The 16506-nt window shown below is 35.5% G+C and overlaps 1 long non-coding RNA gene across 1 annotated transcript; it reads left to right on the forward strand.

Moving 5' to 3' along the window:
• Positions 1-627: 627 nt before the first annotated feature.
• On the forward strand, positions 628-16262 carry LOC111774736 (uncharacterized). The gene is made up of 3 exons (XR_002809929.2): positions 628-718; positions 10025-10258; positions 15666-16262. It is a non-coding gene; the product is annotated as an uncharacterized lncRNA (long non-coding RNA).
• The last annotated feature ends 244 nt before the right edge of the window (positions 16263-16506 follow it).

Consider the following 16506-nt stretch of genomic DNA (forward strand, 5'->3'; position numbering starts at 1 on the left):
AATAAACAGACTGTGTGTTGAGGGTGGGGGTTGGGAGGATGAGTAATACGTTTACTAATTTTGTTCTGACAGTGTTTGTGGGGCCTTGGGGCATCAGTTTGGAAACACGGGTTTGATATCAGGAAAATACACAAGAACTAGATAATAGATATTTGCGTCTCGTGTCATATATTTGAGAGTCTGAGAGTTCGAAGTTTTTGCATTTATAAGGTAATTGACATTATCCAGTGTTTCCAGTGGGAGCTGGTTGTGAGCTCAGCATTAGCAAAAGTATAGTAAGGGGATTAGAAAAGGCATGTAAAGCATTTTATTATGGGAGACAATTATTTTAACAATCTTATGCCTTAGTTTTTCAAAATTAAAAAAAAGAGGTTGCCACTCATATCTCTATTATCTCTTTAATTGGAATCAGACACATTTACTTCTTTTAAACTGTGTCTACACCTGAAAATTAAGTGAAGACTAAACTACATTTGTTTGGTCAATTTTCTCTCAAGTATAAGAAAAAAAATATGCAGATGTTGTGTACATTCTCTCTATTTGTTCCTCAATTTAAAAATTATCCTTTGTTTCTAGTGTTCAGCTTATAATCGTTTTCTAGTAAAGATAACATTCTTATCATTCCAGAAGATTTACCCTACAAGTATTCTTAAAAAGTGAGATTTAAAGAAGCTTGGCAAGAAACTTGGGTATTAGACTCTTTTGGAGATTGCCTCAGGTAAATGCATAATAATTGAATAATAACTTGTCTGCTTCTTGCAAATGGAAAAAAGATACACACAATCATTTTTAATACCTTCCATGTTTCTGATAAACATCTGTGGCTATTTTATTTTCTAAGCACTTTAATTATCAGCAGGGGAAAAGAGCCAAGAGAAGCAAGAGCATTAATATGCTCTTTTTTTCTCTCTTCAGAAATAAAAGTAAATTCACTGTGTGATAACAACAGCTAGTAATGCCCTTCTCACTTTTATATTAATGACCAGCGATAGAAATGCCTGAGGCATTGCCTTCAGGTTTTGATAGTTCTGAAACCCAACACTGAGACTTAACAATGAAAGAAATGGCTTCTTTTGCTCTATAAAGATTAGTGATGCTATTTAAGATAGTGCCACAGGTAAAGACCAATAAGCTTTCTCCAATCTTGGGGATGTTGAAAGAGCCTTTCTCTCCAGACTCATCAATAAAACATTGGATTCAACTTTATCTTAGAACAATCTTTTAAAGGAGGTAGGTTTAATACACAGTAAAGATTATAATATGAAAACCAGTAGAAGTACATTTTGCAAATGAAAATGAACAGAATTGAGCAGCACAGGGAAGAGTCATTTCATGTGTTAAAGTTAGGAAATTACAGCTTTAATTTAGGAGTTGTATTTTTTTTCAAGGGAAATATTAAAACATTTAGATAAGAACACATTTTATTGAAGTCAAACTTCTGAAATAAATAGCTTTCTTTAAAGCAAATGGACCTAGCAACATACTTAAAACAATAGATCATAAAGCAGACACTAACTGAGTCTAGATGAATCTAGAAAAAGATAAATATTGTTTCATTGAATGAATAAAATGAATAAATTCGAGTTGAGTGGGGAGCGAGTCATATGTCTATTTTTTGTTCTAAAATGTTGGGCTCTTTTACTGAATGACCATAAGCATCTATGTATACACACACACACACATACATAAATTTAGAACTCCTTATCTAGGAAGAGTGATTCCTTTCCTGCAAGAAATGGTAAATAACTTAGGTTCATAATAGGAATTTGTATTACAATGTGGGACAAACCCATGTGGCCAGAAATCTAAATGAAAGTTTGTAGTCAGAGTATTTGGCAACATGGATTTGTCCAATAGCCAGAAAGCAAGCAAACAAACCAAAACAAAATCAAATTTAAGGCAAAGAGAGTAATCTGAGGAGAAATGATATCATTGCTGGGGACAGGTGATGAAATTCCAAATGGGCAGTAGTAAAGAGTAGAGTCAAGAGTGCTATTAAGATGGTTTTAGGCAGGAAATAATAAATACCCAAATACTGCCTTGGCGCTCTTTAGGTACAGGCCTGCTCTATTATTAATCAGGCTTTTGCCATTCAGGAAGCTGCTAAGTTGTGTTGGACCAATAGAACACTGCTTTTGCCAACACAGCAGACCTAGGTGGCTTTGGCCCTCTCCATCTTAAATCTGAATTTTGGAACCTGTAGCTTCAATGAGATGTAAAACTAATGCTTTCTCATGCCCTTGTAATAACTTTGGAACCAGTACCACACGAAAGAAAGTGAGAAGATTTAATGAGAGAGAGAGAAAGGAAACTGGGCTACTTCAGGCTCTGATCATTCTAACCACGTGAAATTCATCACTATTCCATTCCAAAAAATATTATTATGCTCCTATGTGGCAAGTATTGTTCTAGGCACTGGGATTATAGTAGGGAAAAACCACAAAAATAACAACAAAAAAGTACCTCCTCTTATGGAACTTACATGCTTATTCATAGAGAAAGGGAATGATACAAGCAAAGAGATCATTCCAGGCAATTAAAACAGCGATAAAACACAAGCATGTTAGAGTGATAGAGAGGACTGGATGAGGGGCTCCTCTTCTGGATATTTGGCAGATCTGGTATGCTGACCAAGGTTTCAATTGTGTTGGGAAACAATGTAAAATTATTTGAAAGCATATTTTTAAATATTCCAATGCACTAGAGAAAAAAGAAAGGAATTTCACAAACCAAAAATTAAGGAGAGGGGGAACTCAGAAAAGTAAGATGAGCACAGGGTCCGGCTTCCATCTTCAGGATATTTGTTAAACCCAGTAAACATGAACTTTGGTTTTTCATTGCTTCATGACACACGTGGGAGAGGAAAAAATTCAGATTTGCACAAGAGGGAGAGGCTAAGAGGAGACAACCCCACATAAAGCTGAGACCCCAAAGGCCTAACTCTTAGGGAGCAGGAGCAATAGAAGTAAACCTTCCATCACTTTGGAGAGTCCAAACAGAAATTCCAGTGGTGAACATGGCTGCTGAATGAGAAGGGAAAAAAAATCTGTCATAAGAGTTTATAACCATAGCCAGGCTCTCTTATGGCTCCTAAATCCAAATTCATGTTACCTGAATGGTCTGGAAAAAAAAATCAAGCTATTTGTTTGTGGTAAAGTGGCCCCTGATAGGTAGTTCCCCAGGAAACAGGCAGAAGCAAATCTCCTCATAAGGGACTCATCCTTGAATTTAGCCTCAAAGACTTTTCATATTTGTAGCTCCAAGAACTATGACCTCTTGGACAAAAGAAAAAGAGAGTCAAAAACAAACACATCCACACACAAAAAATGATGCTTTATGAGCTAAAGCTAAGTAAAGAAACACATACATGCAAACACATAACAGAATCAGATCCATGAATTCCTCACTTATCAGCATTTGTGGACTCAGAAAACAAAATAATTTTTAATATACTTAAAAAAGAAGAAATTGAAAACAGGATTAACAGTAAAAGACCATACAAAATGACTAAGGAGAACTTTTTAAAATTAAAAATAACATGATAAAAATATATAATAGAAATTTAAGACAGTGGAATGACAATAGCAGATTAAGCCCATTTAATAAGGGAATTAAAGACTTGGAATATAAAGTTAAAGAAATCATCAGGAGTGCAACACAGAAAGTATAAAAGAAATGAAAAATATGAACAATTAGTAGACATAGAGTATAAGGGCAGAGCATTTAATATATGTCCAGAAAGAAGAGAATGATAGAGAAGAATAGTTGAATACGTAATGACTGAGGTTTTCAGAAGTGATGAATGACAACAGTAGATTCAGAAAGCCCTAATAATCTCAAGCAGGATAAAAATATAAATAAATATTTCAAAAAGTTGGCCACACATTTCGCCACAATGCGAGAATTAATAAATCGCAAAGGATTGATACGACATAGATGGTATCGTCTTATCACTATGCAATTAGGTTAGGTGTTGATAACAGAGAGAGATGCAGCTAATATCGTGCGTATTTGAATTAAGCAATGATCTTCCAATAAACTCCTATGTAAAAGAAAAACAATCACAATAGGAATTAGAAAAGATTATCTTAAATGCAAATATTATGAATAGGAAAGGCTAAATATTAATGAGTTAAACATTCAATCAAAGGAATTAGGAAAAGAAATTGATAGAGTAAGCTTTCAAACAAGCTTGGAAGGAATAATGAACATAATAAGCAAAGAACAGAAAATAATGAAATAGAAAGCAAATACAGGTGGTACTTACTCTGCACAGACAGTAACAATAACCATGCCAGGTGAAACATACAAACAATCTTATTAATCCGGGGGAAAAATTACAATTGTTCTATGACTTAAGTTTTGTCAATATAGTAAAAGCTCTCTCATTGTTGGTTATAAGGAAATAAAAATACTAAAACTAATATTTATTTAGTATTTATACATTAAAACATTAGATCCATTGAGAATTAACATATTTTATTTTTGTAAGAAAATTATTGAGTGATTTGATTGCCTTCTTCTTATTGAATAACTTATGATACCTTATTTACACACTGGTGAATTATGCTCCTTTCTAAATTGGATTAGCTTCCAATATTTTACTCTTCATATTTTCAACGTTGTGAAATATTTGTCAGTATCACTTCCTCTGGGACATCTTCACCCTTTTCGATGCAACCACTTTCCTCACTTACTTCCAAAAGTTCACCCTGATTAAGTGTCCCTGGCTGTATATCTATGGTCTCTCAAAAAGTGTCAGTGTCAATGATATTCCCACAGTCACGTATTTCTACTAGAACTCCCTTTACATTCTATTTGAATTCTACAAATTATTTGTGCAATATGGTCAAAGTTTCTGCCATACTGCGCACATATTACTCGTTCAAACATATTCCTGTCATGTTTCAATGTTTTCACTTGTGTGCTTTATGTCATATTTATTCTAAAACCAAGCTAAAAAAGTTTTTGTGATTTTTAGTTTCTTTGTAATTACTGTTTTCTTTCAATGTGGCAGGAAACTTTAGTTCTTTGGCCTGAATGGGATGCTTGATTGGGATTTTTGTTTTATTAGAGCCTTTTTCTGTCCAAAAGAGAAGGAAATGCTCTATTTCAATCATAAACAGCTCTCTATACTTACTGAAATTTAAACCACAAAATGCTGAAATGACTTTACCTTGTTTTCAAAATTCATCAGACTTTTTCAAGCATACCTAGATTTTGTCCTATCTTTGCTTTGTTGCTTCATTTTCAAATCTTCGAATCACTTCCCATATTACTTTCAGTGATTTATTTTTGATTTCTTTGCTGCATGTTCTCTCTCTCACTCTCCCTCTCTCTTTCTCTCTTTTTTTTTTTTTTTGGTGAGGAAGATTGGCCCTGAGCTAAATCTGTTGCCAATCTTCCTCTTTTTTTTTCTTTTCTCCCCAAAGCCCCAGTACCTAGTTGTATATCTTAGTCATAGGTCACTCTAGTTCTTCTATGTAGGATGCCACTAGAGCATAGCTTGGTGAGTGGTGTGTAGATCTGTGCCCAGGATCTGAACTGGTGAACCCTTGGCGGCAGAAGTGGAGCACAAACTTAACCAATCAGCCACAGGGCCAGCCCCTGCACTTTCATCTTTGTTGGTCAATTCTTTCTTTGGATTATCCATATCTAACAATGTCATGTTTACCCTTGGAGACAAGGAGGCAACTCAACCACATATTTTGCTGTCTGTTCATGAACTGAGTAACAGATGCTCAGCGATCAATCACCAACAGAATATGAAAAAAAGTGACATGATGGGACTGCCCTGGTGGCGCAGTGGTTAAGTTCGCATATTCCGCTTTGGCAGCAAGGGGTTTGCTGGTTCAGATCCCGGGTGCGGACATGACACTGCTTGGCAAGCCATGCTGTGGTAGGCGTCCCACATATAAAGGAGAGGAGGATGGGCATGAATGTTAGCTCAGGGACAGTCTTCCTCAGCAAAAAGAGGAGGATTGGCAGCAGATGTTAGCTCAGGGCTAATCTTCCTCAAAAAAAAAAAAAAGTGACATGATTATGCAATTACTCACAGTTAATATACTGTGATAACTGAAATTTTAAGTGTGTTGTTGGGAGACTGGCACTTTAACCAGAAGAATTGAAATTAAAACAGTGTATCAAAAACAGTACAAAGCAAGACTGTCTGAATATCAATAGTAAACACTGAAAAACCCAAAAGCTAGTTCTCTTAAAAGACTAATAACAATGCCAAAACTCCAGAAATACACTGGTAAAGAGAGGTCTAACACACACGCACACACACACACACACACACACGGAATGGTGATAGTGACATTATATGGTGTATGTGATAAAAAGATACTAAAAGATTACAAAATATCATAGTAATAGGTTAAAAAGCTTACACAAAATTATCAAATTCCTAGAAGTTTAACTTCTCAAAATGAAACTGAAAAGAGATAAAAATCCTGAAGGGTCTCATAATCTTTTAAACGTTAAGATAAAATCTTAAAATTTCCTCCCAATAAAACACTAGATATGGAGAGTTATATTGTGAAACCCTGCTAAACACGCAGGGAACAAATTACAAATCTTCTACCACTGGCCAAAATTTAAAAAGTGGAGGGAACACTCTTCTTCTCAGTTTCTATGAGGCTACTCTAATAGGGAAACCAAAATCTGACAAGGAATTATGAGAAAGGAAAACCATGGTCCCAGTCTCACTCAATAAATCACAGTGAAATTTTTCAGTAAAATATTGATACATCCAATCCCAGCAGGAGACATGAAGACCACACTGGATTTACATGAGGAATGAAAAACTAACCTAGCCTTAGGAAATTGATCAATAAAACTACATTAACTGATTCAAGGAGAAAAACATTATAATCTTTACAGTCAATAGAAGTCAAAACAGATTTGATACGTTTATTTCCATAAAAATGTTTAAATAGAAATTAGGAATAAAATATATTTTCAAAGTACATCATAGCAAACAGCCTGCTACCTGATGAAACATTGAAACATTCTCTTTAAATGATAAAAAGAGAAGGTGCCCTCTCCCATCACCGTCATTCTGTTCAGCACTGTACTGAAAGTCCCACGGAGCACAGTATGGCAAGAAAAAGAAGTATAAGCTTTGAAATGAAGAAGTAAAAATTCAATATAATTGTCTGCATGGAGTATATACAAACTCTATAGACAAATCGTTGGAACTAATGAGCTTAGCAAGTTGTCAATTTATCGATTATATATGTCTATGTGTATGTATATTATAGTCTATAGATATTCACTATACATATATATGACAAAAATATACCATTTTTCAAAAATATCATTTATAGAATAAATAATAAAGTAGTTGAGAACTAATCTAAAATGCACAATTCTTTAGGAAGGAAACTATAAAATGCTATTTAAAGATACTTACTAACACCTAAATGTATTTAGGAAATCACTATGTCCATGGATTGGAAACATGTCAAATCTCACACATTCACATTTAGAGTCGATACAGTTCCAACTAGAAACTTCATGCCTCATTTGTTTATTGGAACTTGACAAACTAATTCTATAATTTATATGGAAGAGAAAAAACTCCATGAAGAGCCAAGGCTACGCTTAAAAAAATGGATGAGGTATGCCTTAAAAGCAATCATGACAGGGTGATATTGATACAGAGATAGGCAATATGATGAATTTCAGTCCATGCATTTTTGGAAACTGGATGAGGATAATTTGTTATTGTAAATTTGTAGGTAAGTTGCACATCAGTTCTTTACTTTTAACAAATGGTCTTGAGACAATTGACTATTGGTTATTACATGGAAATCAATGAAAGTGTACCTTACCTAAAACCATACATAAAAACCATGTCCAGGTATTTAAAGAGAAAAAATAAAAGGTAACTTTTTTGGAAGACAATATAGGAGACGATTATTATGATTTTGATCGGGGAATGATTCCTGAAACAAGTCACAAAATGCATAAGCCATAAAAGAAAGAGAAATTAAACTCATATAAATTGAAATAAAAAAATTCTGTTCATCAAAAGGCAGACACCAGAGACTAGCATAATATTGGGCACTAGAGAAATAACTAAATGATTTTCAAAGCCAAGTGGGATTGCGCTAACATAGAGCCTGGATGGGTTTATTAAGTGAGGCTGGAGGGATAAACGAAACAGTTTAGAAGAGAAATTCAGACTTATTACAATATCTTTAGAGTTAAACTTTTGAATTTGAATTTCTTCTCTTGTGTCTGTTCATGGTACATGGAACACAACATTCCTTAACTCTCTGAACTACAATTGCCAATCTAAGTAGAAAGGATAGTGCTCATTTCATAGGCTTTCTGTGAAGCTAATAGAGGTAATCATAGAGCTAACATCCATGGAATGCTTTCTCTGTGCCAAGAACTGCACCTATATTAACCAATTTAGTCTCCACAATAGCTCTATGAGATAAGTATTAATATTGTTCATGTTTTTCAAATATGGAAACTGGCTTGCCTGAGGTTACATAGCCAATAAGTGGCAGAGACAAGATTCAAACCCAGACGATCTGACACCAGAGTCTGAGCTCTTACCATGACCTAATCTGCCTTCCTATCTCTGTAAATAATTTTTTTGTAATACACATGGATACGGAAACTTAGCAGACACAATGAATGACAGTTATTATTTTCCAAACAACCTCTCAAAATGCATGTGGTTATTCATTTTGACAGCTGAGAAACATGGTTTCAAATTATGTAATCGGGAAGAAAAATTACTTACTTGCTATTACGTTATTAAAGAAACACTTATATTTTGTTCAAAACTTTCCTCCAGGACTGAGAACATTACAATAACTTCTTTATGTCTCAATTTTTCCCAGTATAGCTCCTCATGGTCAGGGGCTGGGCCTTATTCACTGTTTCATTCTGCATGAGTAATAGAATGCTGGCATCTAACAGGTGCTTGGTATGACTGTGATGAATAAAGAAATGATCATGGATTTAGGCCCAGCTACCTAGTACTAGTTTGGGAATAAGATCTGATTTTGTGTCAGTCTTGTCTTCTCAGGTCATTCTTGTCTCTCAGCTTATTCAACCATGCGTGTTAATAAAAAGGTGCAAAGAATGGAATGTGGACTGAATTGGAACTCATATGGTTTTACTTGTCTAATATCTGTATGCATTATCTTGCCTTCTTTTGTTCCACAGAACTTCAGACAGTCCCAGGCTCAGAGAAGTCATGCAGTTTCTTACTGAATTCTCAGAATACACAATTGTTTACCTGAAATTAATGCACAAAAGTATACGGTCAAATAAAACTTCGGAGCTAGTGAGATTTCCAATTTTCTGGATTCCTTTGAAAAAATTTTACTCACCCCTGCGTGGGGATGTCTGACTTGTTGACAGTGTTCTAAATCAAGGTGAAGAGACTGCTTAGGTATTCTGTAAAGAGATATTTCTCACACCTCACAAAAAACAAACACTCAGAATGTTCTGAGAAACCTTACAGTGTGGAATGCATTATTTCATTTCTCTTATAAACATGGAAGTGTACAGAAGAAAATTCCTACAACTATGTGAATAGTGAATGACTTGCAGGAAAGAGCAGTGCCAGATCCCAGATTCTCTGCTTTCACAAAGTTGTTGCGTGTGCTCTCGGGATGTACGCTTTCTTTTGTCTTTCTTTCTCTTTGCTTTCTTTTATTTTTCTTTCCCTTTTACTTTATTTCTTAGCCAGACCTACCAGAACAGCAGCTGCAACTTGATATAATTATTTTAATTGTTTGCATGCAATAAAACTGTTAAAAGCAATTTTAATTTTTAGCAGTAAGTAGGTTTTATTGCAAAGTTATATTGTTGCTCATAGCTATCCAGTGTAATGGGTACTTAGGAGAGTATTTTAGTCTGGACTGTTACGTCTCCTTTATCCACCGTATGCCTAGCCAAGTGTTACAATTTTGCCCACAGGATAACAAAAGAAACGCGAATAGGAGCAATTAAAAGATATGAATAATACTGACACCTCTTTATTATCTTCCAGGTACCATTGAACTGCCCGAGACATTAAATGGTAATGATGCAGTTACAGTTATTTGCCAATCAAAGTGATTCCTGAGGAAGCGCAGAGACATTTATTTCCAGGCTTTGATGGCTATTGTACTGCATTATTGGATTTGGAAAATAAAGCAGGCGTCGATAGAAGTGTCTACTCGGTAACTGATGATGCCAGGCTCCTCCAAGGATTCAGCACACATGGGCTAACTTTGTGCACCAGGTAACGGAAATTAAACATAGGTTTCCTGTGTTGTTTCATAATGTAAACTTCGTTTGGTTTCTTTTTTTCCTTTTTTCTTTCTTTTCTTTTCTCCCTCATCCTTTCCTTTCTTCCTCCTCTCTGTGTCTTTTTATTAATTCTGTGATTTTCTGTGCCTCACTCTGCTCCTCTTGCTTCCTTTCCCTTTCTGTGGTTGAATGGAACTCTGTTTCAGGCACACCCCATCTACTATTCAACAAACGTGGTTCTGGCCACAGCGCATTTGACTCCACAATCTGCTTGTACACCCTTCAGTTGCAAAATGTGGCTTTCTTAACAGTGCAGGCTTCATTCTCACTTTTCTTCATTGTCCTTGTGTCTATCATTTAAGTACGATTTTCTTTATCCTTTTGCCTCTTCCTAGTTCCCTCTCCTGTCCTTATTTTATTCGCTTCCCCTACAACGCTCGTGTTTTCCAAAATCCAATTCATTTGGAAGCTTCCCTGAAAATCTCTGAGGTGAGACACTGTGCTTGCTTGTTCTTAGCCTCCCTGCCGTCCATTCATCTTATTCCAACCTTCTGTATTTCACTCTGTGGAGTTTTCCAGTTAAAAGAAATGGATGGGTCAGCACTAGTTTTAATTTGGTTTCCCAGTTCTACCCAAAACCAAACTGAATGCCCTATATTAATGCTGCAGACTCCTTTGTTGTGTTCTGACTCTGCTTTTCTTCCTTCTGCCCTCTCCCTTTCCGCGGATAATCCCTTCTCTTCCTCAAATGAGAGCTCAGCACAGTCTGCTCTCCAAGCTCTCTCTTCCAGCTATTAGTCATGTATCTACTAATTTCAGTTCTCCATATTTGTTGAGTCTCAACCTCTCTCTTGATCCTGCTTAGATGCTTAAGATTTCTTTTAATTGTCTGAAATAAATGACTCAAGAAAAAATAAGTTTATCCTTCCATGTAGACACTAGCTTCCTTGAGGGCGATGTTTATATCTCGAAGTGGTTTTGTCTCCCACACAAATCCTGAGCCCAAACAAATACACAGCTATATAAGTGGTTCACAGGTAATTAAATATCTCTTTTTCTGACCACATTCATACTGACTAGTAGTAAAAATAAAACAAAAGATAGATAACACTAGAGTGACCTTCAGTTTTCCCAAATTCTAGACCCAGCTTTCTCACTGACTAGTGTATCTCTCAGAACTTCAGCTCAGTCGGCTGTAAATAATAATTTTTGTCCTAATTGTCCGAGGTTCCTTATTCTAGATCATAATATTCCATCATTCTCTAACCATGGCAATATCGGTGGACTTGTATTTGTTTCCATTAAAAATTCACAACAATCAGCAAACAAATTTTCATTGTATATCATTTATGTACCAGGCACTGTTCTAGAGAGTGGAAACATTGCAGTGAACAAGACAGATAAAATGCTTACCTTTGAGCAAACGACATTTTGAATGAGGGAGAAAGATAATAAACACATTAGTTTTTAAAAAGTAATATTTATTTTGGGGGCCAGCTGGGTGGCGTAGTGGTTGAGTTCTTGCACTCCACTTCGGTGGCCTGGAGTTTGCAGGTTCTGATCCCAGGTGCGGATGACCTAGCACTGCTGTCAGGCCACGCTGTGGCGTCATCCCGCATAAAATAGAGGAAGATTGGCAACAGATGTTAGCTCAGGGCCAAGCTTCCTCACACACACACACACACACACACAATAAAAATACTTATTTAATTCAGATATTGATAAGTGTTAGGAAGAAAATAAAATGGGATAGTGGGATGCAGAGTGGCAGGAGAGAGCTTCCTCAAAGGTCAAAGGGAGAGCTAAGATGAGCCGGGGGATGAGAAGCAGAGTCGTTTAAGCTGACCTGAATGACGACCACACAAAATCTGTGCAACCACACAAAAATCTGGGAAAGAAGATTCCATGTGGAAGGGACTGCAAGGGTTGCGTCTCTGATGAAGGAGAAAGCCAATGTGGCAGAAAAACACAGCACAAAGATTTGATTTTGATATTAAGTGGGATGGAAGCCACCGGAAGTTTCTGAGTGATGTAAAAATGGAGGCAGGAGATGCTTATGTTTAAAAAATTCACTCTCACTGCTATTTGAAGAAGGCCCTTTGGGATGATGCAGCACAAGAGGGAAGCCAGGAGACTAGGAGAGAGGTTTTTAAAGAGAAGATCTAGAAGCAAAGCAATTATTTGATAGGTTACAGCATAAGTGGTTACCTTGTTTGGGAAAGCCTAGCTGGCTATTTGTGATTGGCTGTTCTTAAGTTTCATTTTCTTGGTTTTGAGTGCATGGACTCTGGCTTGGGTTTTGGTTTGCTTACATAGGCTACCAAGCATTAGAGACGCCCTAGTCTACTGGCTTCCACGTTTAATTACTTTAACACTTGAAGCGGTCTGTCTTTGCAGAATCAGTAAATGCCCTCTTTGCTGAAGCTGCATATTCAGTACATCTCACAGGAAATGTTCACATAAATGGTCAGCGCAGGACCACTCATAGGCTATTAGGGTAAAACAGGTGCTCTGTTTCTGCAGGTTCTGTATTCCTTTTGAATCATCTCCCTCCATTTAGGAAGTCATTTTCTCAGAGACCCTGGGATTCCCTTCTCCCATATTCAAAACTTAATTATCCATTTTCTCACAGATTTCCCTTTTAAATAAAGCTGTGTAGATAATAAAACACTCTATGTAACATCTAACCCTAGCTTAGACAACAGTCTAGAGAAATAAATCACTTGGCTAAAAATGTCTTCTAAAGGACTCTAGTTCTCATTTGGGCAACCAATACAAACAGACTACCTTAAATCATATGTATGATTAAAAAAAGAAAATCCACAAAAAGCTGTATGGCAAAGCCCATTAGCACAGGGCAACAATTATCCTCTTGGTAGTTACCCAAATATCCTCCAAGGTTTCTGAATTTTCTACAATAATGTTTTAAGGTTTGGTCTCTATTTTGATGGTAATATATGCTTACAAAATTAATGCAAGCATATTATGCAGTATCTGGGCGAACACTCCGACTGGGATTTGTGCCTGCTTTGAATTTGTGATTCCAATAGTGTGTATACCGAGTATACTCTTTAGTTCACCCTGACTTAGGAGAAAAGAGCAAATGAATAGTTGTTGGCCTCTCTCTGGAAGAAAATCCCAAAGTGCACCAGTTTGAAGGTTTATATAAGTAATCAGAAGAGTGAAACAAAATAGGACAAACAGGAAAACTGAGTTATCATATAGTACAAGTAGTAAGGGCAGTCAAACTGAAAAGACCTCATAACACAGCAATCAGCCCATATGCAAATGGTAGGTGGAGGCTTAGCTAAATATCATCTATTCCATTAAATTAGTGTACTGAAAATGAGTTTTATTGATTTTGTGGGATTTTTTCCCTTTTTTTAATTTGATTTGTAAATTTGATTTTGGTTGTTATACAAAGTTTAGGTAAAAGAATACTGTAACTCATTTTGCTGCACATTTAGTTTTATAAGAAGTAACAAATAGAGGATGGGTTCATGAGAATCATTTTTCTTTAAAAGAGTTTAATATGCAAATGAATTTTAGAAAACACTCACTGGAGCAAGATAGATGTGGATTTTATATTGGTGTTACTATTTGCCAGATGTGGCAACTTGGCAGTCCTTTTAACAACTCTGAGCCTCAGAGTTTCTGTCCACAAGTTAGGGATAATGCTTGCCTCAGTAGAGAGTTTTGAGGTTCATAGAATCATTTACATGATGGTGCCCCCAGATTTTCATGTCTCATCTAGAATCTCTCCTGAGCTCAGTAGCCATCATATAATCTGCACCCTAATGGCTATAGTCACTTAAGTATCTCAAAGGCACTTCCAACTCAATATATTTAAAACTCGCTATCTCATTTACCCAAACCTCATCTATCCTAGTACGTGACACCAGCATTCACTAAGTAGTAGAAGTCATCAATTAAAACCTCGTCATTGACTTTCATCCTTCTTGTTGCTTCACATGTAAGACATCCCTAGGTCTTTCCATTTTACTTCTTCAACAACTTTTGAATCAGCACTTCTCTGTATCTGATGGTGAGTACCTTAGTTCAGGTCTCAATCACCTTTCTTGGATTAATGGAGCAGCCCTTATAGCAAGCCTGTGGTCTTTCTTCTCCCCAGTCCATTTTCCATGATAAAGGAAGGTTGGTTTTCTGGAAAGATAAACTTGATCACAGCTGCTTACAAACCTCCGAGACCAATGCCTTCAGAATATAACTCAACTTGTTACTATGGCTTATAAATTCTTTCGTGTTCTAGTCTCAGCTTACATCTCCCAATTTATCAGCCTCTTCTCTTGGCCATTTTTCCAGACATCTTTAACGTCTATACTAATTGCAATTTTTTCAAATGTATTATTCTTTCTCTTATTCTTTGCACATAATATTCTTCTGATTCCTGGAATATTTTTACTTACTCTCTATCCTCCTTGACTTTTGCCTTTGTTTCAACCTTCCCTGGCCTGCAAAGACCAGATGTGTGCCCTTCAACATGATACCCTAAGCACTCTGTCTTTCTTACGGTATATCAATTACCCCATCATGCTTAATCGGTTGCTTAGAATTACTTATTTTTTTAATTGTACTGTGAGCTATTTGCAAGAAATTCTTTCTTATTCATAGTTGTATTCCTCAGCATTTTACAAATAGTAGTTTTTACATAATTTTTTGCTGAATGAATGGTTAGTATGACGTAAGTGGTAACTGAATATTTGATGATTTTTTAGGATGTTTGTTTTTTCTCACTACACAGCATTTCGAATTTTATTGTTTTCTCCTCTCATGTTTCTTACGTATACTTTATCTCTTTGCGGAGAAGAGTTACCTTTTGTATTTCTTGAATACCCCATGGCTCCTGGGATAGTTAGAAACTCATAGTAGGTGTTTAAAATACTTACTATTTAACTGAGTAATCAAATTAATTATAATGGCAGTGAATTTATAGGTATATCCATCAAAATGATTACCAGAAGGTGTTCAGACAAAGACACTGGTTGAGTGACTAAATATTTAATCATCTGATTAAGTATTTTTACACCATTTAGTTCTTATGATATAAGAGAGAGGAATTTTTTGAGCAGAAAGACCGTGACTCTGGAAATGAGATTTACTCAGTCACCAGAATGATTTACTCCATCGTCAAAGACCATTTTAGGTACTTTTGTTAATAATGTCCAGAAAAAGAACACGTCTCTCAAATATTACTTTTCCCTGCAGTTTTCTGTTTGTTTACTTTGTTAAAGAGATCGCAAATGGGAAGTCATGCTAAACTCTCCTCATATGAATCAACAGGTATATCTATTCAGAGGAATACAAATGTAACAATAATAAAAATAATAATAACGTTATATGCTTTCATATATTAATAACTGGACTTTGTCCTTGTACAGCTAGTGACCTTGTTTCAGTTATAACTGAGAAGAGAAATGAAGAACAAAGGAATCAGCTGATTCTTTCGACAGATAAAGATAAGTGATGATAGCTAATTACGATTAGCATCTGGGAATTACACTGTATTAAAAAGCCTGGGAAGGGAAAGTGATCAGCATCGCAATTTCTTTTTCATTGTTATGCTCTGTACATAAGACAATTTTGAAAGGTAACTTAAAAGGACAATTCTCAGAGGATTCTGCATTGTTTAGAATAATAAGTGCAAAGACATTAGAATCTGTATTTATTTGTCAGATGATTATAAACTACCTATAATTCTTTGTTTCTTCCCATGTTTCATGTATATAAGCCTGTTAATAACCATATATCTGGAAATAATATAATTTATGGCTCAAAACATACCATAGTGGAAATTTAAAAGTTTTTAGAACCAAATGATAATAAAAATACTAAATTTCAAAACTTGTGAGATGTAGCAAGTATGGTACCTGAAGGAAATCTATTGCATTAAATTCTTATAAAAGAAAATAAGGAAAGCTTAGAACTAACAAGTAAAACACTCAGCTTAAGATGTTGAAAAACAAAAGCAGAACAAATTCCCCCAAAAGGAAAAGAAAAGATAAAGAAAATAACAGAATTATTATTATAATTTGTTGTTATATATAACTATATATCTTGTTATAAATTATAGTTTATAATTTTATAAACTTATATATACATAAAAGTTAAAGACTAGAATCAGTAAATTCAAAACTTGGCTTTGGAACAGCTAATAAAATAGATTAAAATTCCAGTAAGATTGATCAAAGGAAAAAAGGAAACAAGATTGAAAAATAGAAC

The sequence above is a fragment of the Equus caballus genome, chromosome 8, assembly GCF_041296265.1.
Source record: "Equus caballus isolate H_3958 breed thoroughbred chromosome 8, TB-T2T, whole genome shotgun sequence".
Classification (NCBI taxonomy): Eukaryota; Metazoa; Chordata; class Mammalia; order Perissodactyla; family Equidae; genus Equus; species Equus caballus.